Raw genomic sequence first — 8,343 nt, forward strand, 5'->3', positions numbered from 1 at the left:
CGGTGGCTCATGTCTGTAATCCCAGCACTTTGGGAGGCTGAGGTGGGCAGATCACAAGGTCAGGAGATCGAGACCATCCTGGTTAACACGGTGAAACTCTGTCTCTACTAAAAAATACAAAAAAATTAGCCAGGCATGGTGGTGGGCACCTGTAGTCCCAGCTACTCGGGAGGCGGAGCTTGCAGTGAGCTGAGATTTTGCCACTGCACTCCAGCCTGGGTGACAGAGCGAGACTCGGTCTAAAAAAAAAAAAGTAAAATAAAATAAAAATAAATTCATAATATGAAATGTTATAGAGGATACAGAATAACTGGAAGTTTCATACATATACATTGCAAGTGGCAATATGAAAAAGGTACAGTCACTTTGGAAAAGAGGAAGTTTATTATTTTTTAAAATTTATTATTATTATTATTATTATTTTGAGATAGGCTCTTGCTCTATCTCCCAGGCTGGGGTGCAGTGGCAGGATCACAGCTTACTATAGCCTTGACCTTCTGGGCTCAATCAATCCTCCCACCTCAGCCTCCTGAGTAGTTGGGACCACAAGTGCACACTGCCATGCCCAGCTAATTTTTGTCTTTGTTGCCAAGAGCTGGGGTTTTGCCTGCGCTGGTCTCCAACTCCCGGGCTCAAGTGATCAGCCCTCCTTGGCCTCCCAAAATGCTGAGACAACAGGTGTGAGCCATTAGCCAGGCGTAGTGACCCATGCCTGTAATCCCATCTACTCAGGAGGCTGAGGCATGAGAATTACTTGATCCCAGGAGGAGGAGGTTGCAGTGAGCCGAGATAGCCTCACTGCTTTCCAGCCTGGGCAACAGAGCAAGAAAAAAAAACTCCATCTCAAAAAAAAAAAAAAAAAGAATAGAAATGATAAAGATTGCTTTGGTGGCCCTGGCTCCAGATGCTTTCAGGACCCTGCTGCATACCTGTCCATCAGTGCTATGAAAGCACCTCTCTATCCTTTCAAAACTGCCCTTTCTTTTTCTTAGGCTCACTCAAATGGGTTCCTGTTCTTTAGAACCAAAGAGTCCTACCTACCACAATAGTAAAATGAGTTATCATGGAGTAGAAAGACAAGGCTTAGACCCAGCCCATGGGGATTGAGAAACAGAGCTGACTTTTTGGGCAATGGGTGCTGCGAGCCAGAGACGGAATCCTCCCCCCTTCTGTTCCTTATGAAATAAATTGCATGAAAGGTTTAGGCCAGCTGAGTGAAGATTAGCTCTACAAAGTGAACAAAGGAGGGTATTATCCAGGTTAAACTACCATTTGTTTCCAGCTGGGAAGGAGCAGAGAGGATGAAGAGGAGGAGAGAGGAAAAAGGGGAGGAAGAAAAGGCAGTGGAGCGGGGAGGAAAAAAACGGGCACAATGTGGTGCCAGAAAATGTTTACATATTCACGTTTGGAGGCTTCTTACCTTCGGATGAAAAATGCTGGTCGATTGCCAGGTATTCGTTTGTAAATTAGGAATTTATAGTACATGTAAGTTTACTGTAAATAAATGAACCCTCCATAAAATCAGCTTTCTGACACATTTCCAGACATCTCTCCAAAGCAGCCCATGAGAAATCCTGACTCTCCTTACAAGCAGAATTAAATAGCAGTTTTAGTTTCTCTGCCATGTTCCTGCCTTTGCTGTTAGCTGGGATGAACAGAATGAATGATGTTAGCTGGGATGAACAGAATGAATGATGTTAGCTAGGATGAACAGAATGAATGATGCACAGAGGCGGATGAGACAATGGGGCTGATTCATGGTTTGGGAAAACAGAGAATTGTCACAGAGCTAACACTGGCCCTCCTTTTTGCCGAGGACACTGCAATGTTTAGCTGAAAGCATCTTGTTTGGATTCTTCCAACCACTGGGTAAGCATCTAAATGAGAAAAGCAATATGGGACTCCCAGGATCTCTGGGGACGCTTAAAACAAGCCTGAGATACCCTGGCAAAGCTTGTGATCTTTGTAAACAAGCGGAGAGATGTTTTTCAAACAGCTGTTAATTTCATTAAGAAGCCTAATTTTAAGGTCCCAGAACAGGCATTTCTTTTTATGCCAAGATCATCTCTGAGTTTTATATTTGCATCCAGTCCTGGTAGCTTAGCTTGGATGTCAGTGTTAGTTAAGCTTACATTTGGATGGGCATTTTCACTTGTGCTCTGAAAAGAATTTACCCTTAGAATAGACTACATTTGACCAAACTAAAGTCAGTGGGCAATTTAGAACTACTTATTTATATTTTTATTATTATCATATTGCACAAACTCTTCTGTGACTTTTTCATTGAACACTGTAGTTTGAAAACATTAACTTGTCAACAAATTTTAATCTATAAGATAACTTCGGGGTGGGTGTGGTGGCTCATGCCTGTAATCCCAACACTTTGGGAGAAGGCAGGCAGATCACTTGAGGTCGGGAGTTCAAGACCAGCCTGCCCAACATGGAGAAACCCCATCTCTACTAAAAATACAAAATTAGCTGGGCGTGATGATGCATGACTATAATCCCAGCTACTTGGGAGGTTGAGGCAAGAGAATCGCTTGAACCCAGGAGGTGGGGGTTGCAGTGAGCCGAGATCGTGCCATTGTACTCCAACATGGGCAACAAGAGCAAAACTCTGTCTCAAAAAGAAAAAAAAAAAAGATAACTTCGAATAAATGTGTAGTGTTTGATTCTGTGGATGAACCATCATTTGTTTATCTGCTCCCTTGTTGGACAATTAGGTTGTTTTTATTTTTCATAGCAATAAACCATGCTTCAGTAAAAATTATTGTAGATAACTTTTTGCACACTTTCTTATTTTCCTAAAAAAAAAATTCTGGGCCAGGCACAGTGGCTCATGCTTGTAATCCCAGCACTTTGGGAGGCCAAGGTGGGGGGATCACCTGAGGTCAGGACTTTGAGACCATCCTGGCCAACATGGCGAAACCCCATCTCTACTAAAAGTACAAAAATTAGCCGGGCTTGGTGGCAGGTGCCTGTAATCCAGGTAATCAGGAGGCTGAGGCAGGAGAATCACTTGAACCCGGGGGGTGGAGGTTGTGGCGAGCCAAAATCGCATCATTGCACTCCAGCCTAGGTGACAAGAGTGAGGCTCCGTCTCAAAAAAAAAAAAAAAGAAAGAAAAAAGTTCTGGATTTTGTGTTGCTGGGTCAGAAGAGAAGCATTTTTAAATGTTTTTTGTTTTGTTTTGTTTTTTGTTTTGAGACGGAGTTTCGTTCTTGTCACCCAGGCTGGAGTGCAATGGCACGATCTCGGCTCACCACAAACTCCGTCTCCTGGGTTCAAGCAATTCTCCTGCCTCAGCTTCCTGAGTTGCTGGGATTACAGGCACGCGCTACCATGCCTGGCTAATTTTTATTTTTAGCAGAGACAGTTTTCTCCATGTTGGTCAGGCTGGTCTCGAACTCCCGACCTCAGGTGATCCGCCTGCCTCGGCCAATGTTTTTGACTCATTTCATACTGAGAAATTGTCTTCTGGAGTATAATCCTTTGCCAAGCATAAAAGTGCTTTCCTTACGGCCGGGCGCGGTGGCTCAAGCCTGTAATCCCAGCACTTTGGGAGGCTGAGACGGTCGGATCACGAGGTCAGGAGATCGAGACCATCCTGGCTAACACAGTGAAACCCCGTGTCTACTAAAAAATGCAAAAAACTAGCCGGGCGAGGTGGCAGGCGCCTGTAGTCCTAGCTACTCGGGAGGCTGAGGCAGGAGAATGGCGTAAACCCAGGAGGCGGAGCTTGCAGTGAGCCGAGATCCGGCCACTGCACTCCAGCCTGGGTGACAGAGCAAGACTCCGTCTCAAAAAAAAAAAAAAGTGCTTTCCTTCACACACACTTGGCTCTCCAGTTTAACTTCATTTATTCCTTTTTTTTTTTTAAGAGAATTTTCTTGAGTTTTCCAGGAAAGTGAGCATATAATCTCCAAATAATAATAATCTTGAGGGGGCGGTTTGTGTGTTTCATCTACTAGATGAGCAAAGTTACAATAATTTATGTTTCAGCATTGGTAAGAATGGGGGTAAATGGCTCTTCCCAACCCCATGAGTATACATTGGTAAGTATTTTTGGAGGATAATTTGAGACTGTGAAAAATTTTAAATTATATACCCTTTCACCTAGGGATTACACTTCTAGAAGATTATTATTCACAAGTGAGCAAAGACATATGGATAAAGGTATTCATTAAGCACTTTTCCTTAATAGCAAACATTAAAATAAAATAAAACATTCATCAGTAAGAAATGGTTAAATAAGCCAGGTGCAGTGGCTCACGCCTGTAATCCCAGCACTTTGGAAAGCTGAGGTGGCGGATTACTTGACCTCAGGAGTTCAAGACCAGCCTAGCCAACATGGTGAAACCCCGTCTTTACTAACAAAACTGAAAACAAAACAAAACAAAAAACAGAACAAAAAAATAGCCAGGTGAGGTGGCACGAGCCTGTAGTCCCAGCTACTCAGGAGGAGGCTGAGGCAGGAGAATAACTTGAACCTGGGAGGCGGAGGTTGCAGTAAGCCAAGATTGCACTACTGCACTCCAGTCCGGGCAGCAGAGCAAGACTCTGTCTCAAAAAAAAAAAAAAAAAAAAAAAGGTTAAATAAATTATAGTAGCTAATACTATGAAATACTATGCAGCCATTAAAGAGAATAAGGTAGATCTCTAGTACCAAACTGGAAATTGGTCCATGCGATTTTGTCAAGTTGATAACCTATGTTGCAGGATAATAATATTTTATGATCCCAGTTTTATTTTTCAAAATCAATGTATATACACTCAGAAATATATATGCCTAAATATGCATAGAAAAGCGTCTGAAAAAGACACATTGAACTGTTGAAGGTGATTACCTCTGAGAAATGAAATAGATATAATAACGGAAATGTTTACTTGTAACTTTACATGTTGTTTTAACTTTTTTTCTTTCTTTTTTTTTTTTGTTTTGAGATGGAGTCTGGCTCTGTCAGCCAGGCTGGAGCGCAATGGTGTAATCTTGGCTCACTGCAACCTCCGCCTCCTGGATTCAAGCAATTCTCCTGCCTCAGCCTCCACAGTAGCTGGGATTACAGGCATGAACCACCATGCCCAGCTAATTTTTTGTATCTTTAGTAGAGATGGGGTTTCACCATGTTGGTCAGACTGGTCTCAAACTCCTGACCTCATGATCTGCCCACCTCAGCCTCCCAAAATGTTGGGATTACAGGCATGAGCCACTGCGCCCAGCCATTTTAACTTTTTATGAATATTTATTCCTCTAAAAAAGAGGAAAGTAATGTGTCTCTTCCTTTCCAATTCTATGTCATTTCTTTTTCTTATCGTATTGCATTAGATTAGAATTTTGAGAGCAGTTGTTACTATGAATAGTAATAGGTGACATCCTTGTCTTGTTCCTGACTTTATTTTATTTTTATTTTTGAGATCACGTCTTGCCCTGTCACCCAGGCTGGAGTGCAACGGCAAGGTCTCGGCTCACTGCAAACTCTGCCTCCCAAGTTCAAGCAATTATCCTGCCTCAGCCTCCGGAGTAGCTGGGATTACAGGTGCAAGTCACCATGCCTGGCTAATTTTTTTTTTTTTTGTATCTTTAGTAGAAACGGGGTTTCATCATGTTGGCTAGGGCTGGCCTTGAACTCCTGACTTTATGATCCCCCTGCCTCAGTCTCCCAAAGTGCTGGGATTACAGGTGGGAGCCACCGTGCCCGGCCTCTTTTTTTTTTTTTTTTTTTTTGAGACACAGTCTTCCTCTATTGCCCAGGCTGGGGTGTAGTGGCTCAATCTCAGCTCACTGCAGCCTCTGCCTCCCGGGTTCCAGCGATTCTCCTGCCTCAGCCTCTCAAGTAGCTGGGATTACAGGCACACAACACCACACCTGGCTAATTTTTGTATTTTTAGTAGAGATGGGGTTTCACCATGTTGGCCAGGCTGGTCTCAAACTCCTGACCTGAGATGATCCTCCCGCCTTGACCTCCCAAAGTGCTGGGATTACAGGCATGAGCCACTGCGCCCGGCTGTTGCTACTGAGTATAATAGTTACACCTTTCGCTGGATGTGGTGGCTTATGCCTGTAAAGTCCTACTTTAAACCACTCGTTAATGAAACCTCCTTTAAGCCTTCTAGGTGGGAATTAATCTTTTACTCCACTAGTTAAATAAAACTAGCAGAAAGGCACAGAAAGTTTGTTTTACCTGGCCAGGTGTGGTGGCTCACACCTGTAATCCCAGCACTTTGGGAGGCTGAGATGAGTGGATCACCTGAGCTCAGGAGTTCAAGACCAGCCTGACCAACACGGAGAAACCCCATCTCTACTAAAAATACAAAATTAGCCAGGTGTCCTGGTGCATGCCTGTAATCCCAGGTACTTGGGAGGCTGAGGCAGGAGAATCGCTTGAACCTGGGAGGTGGAGGTTGCAGTGAGCTGAGATCATGCCAGTGCACTCCAGCCTGGGCAACAGAGTGAGACTCTGTCTCAAAAAAAAAAAAAAAAAGAAAAGAAAGAAAGAAAAGAAAAAAGGAAAAAAGAAAGTTTGTTCTACCCTTTGCCTGGTCTATGTGGTAGCATGCCAGATAAATTTGATACATCCTTTTGTACTATGTTTCTTCATATTAGAACTTCAAAAATTATATATATATACATGTGTTTGCCTCAAAAAGTGACATGTATCCAAAGAAAAAATGACAAGATGTCCATCCCTTGGCCCCCTTCCGTCCCCCTTCCTGCTGCTCCTCAGCTGCCCGAGATTGAACCCTGGCTGGGGCTGGGTAGCAGGACAGCCCCTCAGATGAGGTCAGCAACATTGAGAGACATTTCCTCAATGGAGGTGTTGTAGACGGACTCGATGTCTCAAAGAGTCCTCTTGTCTTCTTCTGTCACCATGTTAACAGCCACACCCTTACAGCCAAACTGTCCACCTCAACCAATTCTGTGGATATAGTTTTCTCCGTTGGTGGGAAGGTCATAGTTGATGAGTTAAGAAACCTGCGGCACAGCAATGCCTCTGTCCAGCAGGTCAGTGGGAATCAAAACTCTGCTAGAGCCAGAACAAAACTCCCTCACTGGCCAGGTGCAGAGCCTCGTGCCTGTAATCCTAGCGCTTTGGAAGGCCAAGGTGGGCAGATCACCTGAGGTCGGGAGTTCGAGACCAGCCAACATGGAGAAACCCCATCTCTACTAAAAGTAAAAAGTTAGCCAGGCGTGGTGGCGCATGCCTGTAATCCCAGCTACTTGGGAGGCTGAGACAGGAGAATCACTTGAACCCAGGAGGAGGAGGTTGTAGTGAGCCGAGATCGCGCCACTGCACTCCAGCCCGGGCAACAAAAGCGAAACTCCATCTCAAAAACAAACAAACAAAACAAAACAAAACAAAACTCCCTCATGATCACATCTTGTTCCTCTTGACCCTTATCGCCATGCATGGCAGAGACAGTGAAATCTCAAGCATGCAACTTCTCAGGGAGCCAGTCCACCTTCCTTCGGGTGTTGATGAAGACATCTGCCTGGGTGACAGTCAGGGTTTCATGCAAGTCACACAGGGTGTCCCGCTTCTACTCCTCTCGTTCCATGTTGATGTAGAATTGGCGGATACCCTCCAGGTCAACTCTTCCTTCTTGTCAAGAATCTGAATGGGGTCCTTCGTGAATTTCTTGGTCACCTCAAGCACATCAGAAGGTACTGTAGCTGACGGCAAACGGAACGTTGCTGCTGAGTTTTTGGAATATGTCGTAGATCTGGTCCCCGAATCCACAGCTTAACATTTTCGTCAGCTTCGTCCACACATCTTGATGTTTGAATAAATGTTTCCAGGCTGAGTGCGGTGGCTCACGCCTGTAATCCTAGCACTTTGGGAGACTGAGGTGGGCGGATCACCTGAGATCAGCTTCGTACAAACATCTTGATATCTTGATGTGTTTAGGAGACAGGTATCTCCGGTTAAGCCTATCAAACACACGGCCGGGGTACCCACGATGATATGAGGAGCTTCCATCTGTGGTTTCTGCACCTCAGCACGCACGTGGGTGCCTCCAGTACAGGCATGACAGGAGGCACCCATGCAGTCTCCTAGTGCCATGACCACCTTCTGTATCTGCTGAGCCAATTCCTGAGTGAGTGCTAGGACAAAAGCCTGGGTGGCCTTTAGATCTAATTCAATCTGTTGCAGAATTGATATGAAAAATGTGGCCGTTGGCCGGGTGCGGTGGCTCAAGCCTGTAATCCCAGCACTTTGGGAGGCCGAGACGGGCGGATCACGAGGTCAGGAGATCGAGACCATTCTGGCTAACACAGTGAAACCCCGTCTCTACTAAAAAATACAAAAAACTAGCCGGGCGAGGTGGCAGGCGTCTGTAGTC

General features: G+C 44.8%; 1 pseudogene; it reads right to left on the minus strand.

The window, feature by feature from the left end:
* Positions 1 to 6,772: 6,772 nt before the first annotated feature.
* Positions 6,773 to 8,045, minus strand: LOC105521794 (annotated as a pseudogene).
* Between the last annotated feature and the right edge of the window lie 298 nt (positions 8,046 to 8,343).

The sequence above is a fragment of the Colobus angolensis genome, unplaced genomic scaffold, assembly GCF_000951035.1.
Source record: "Colobus angolensis palliatus isolate OR3802 unplaced genomic scaffold, Cang.pa_1.0 Scaffold110, whole genome shotgun sequence".
Lineage (NCBI taxonomy): Eukaryota > Metazoa > Chordata > Mammalia > Primates > Cercopithecidae > Colobus > Colobus angolensis.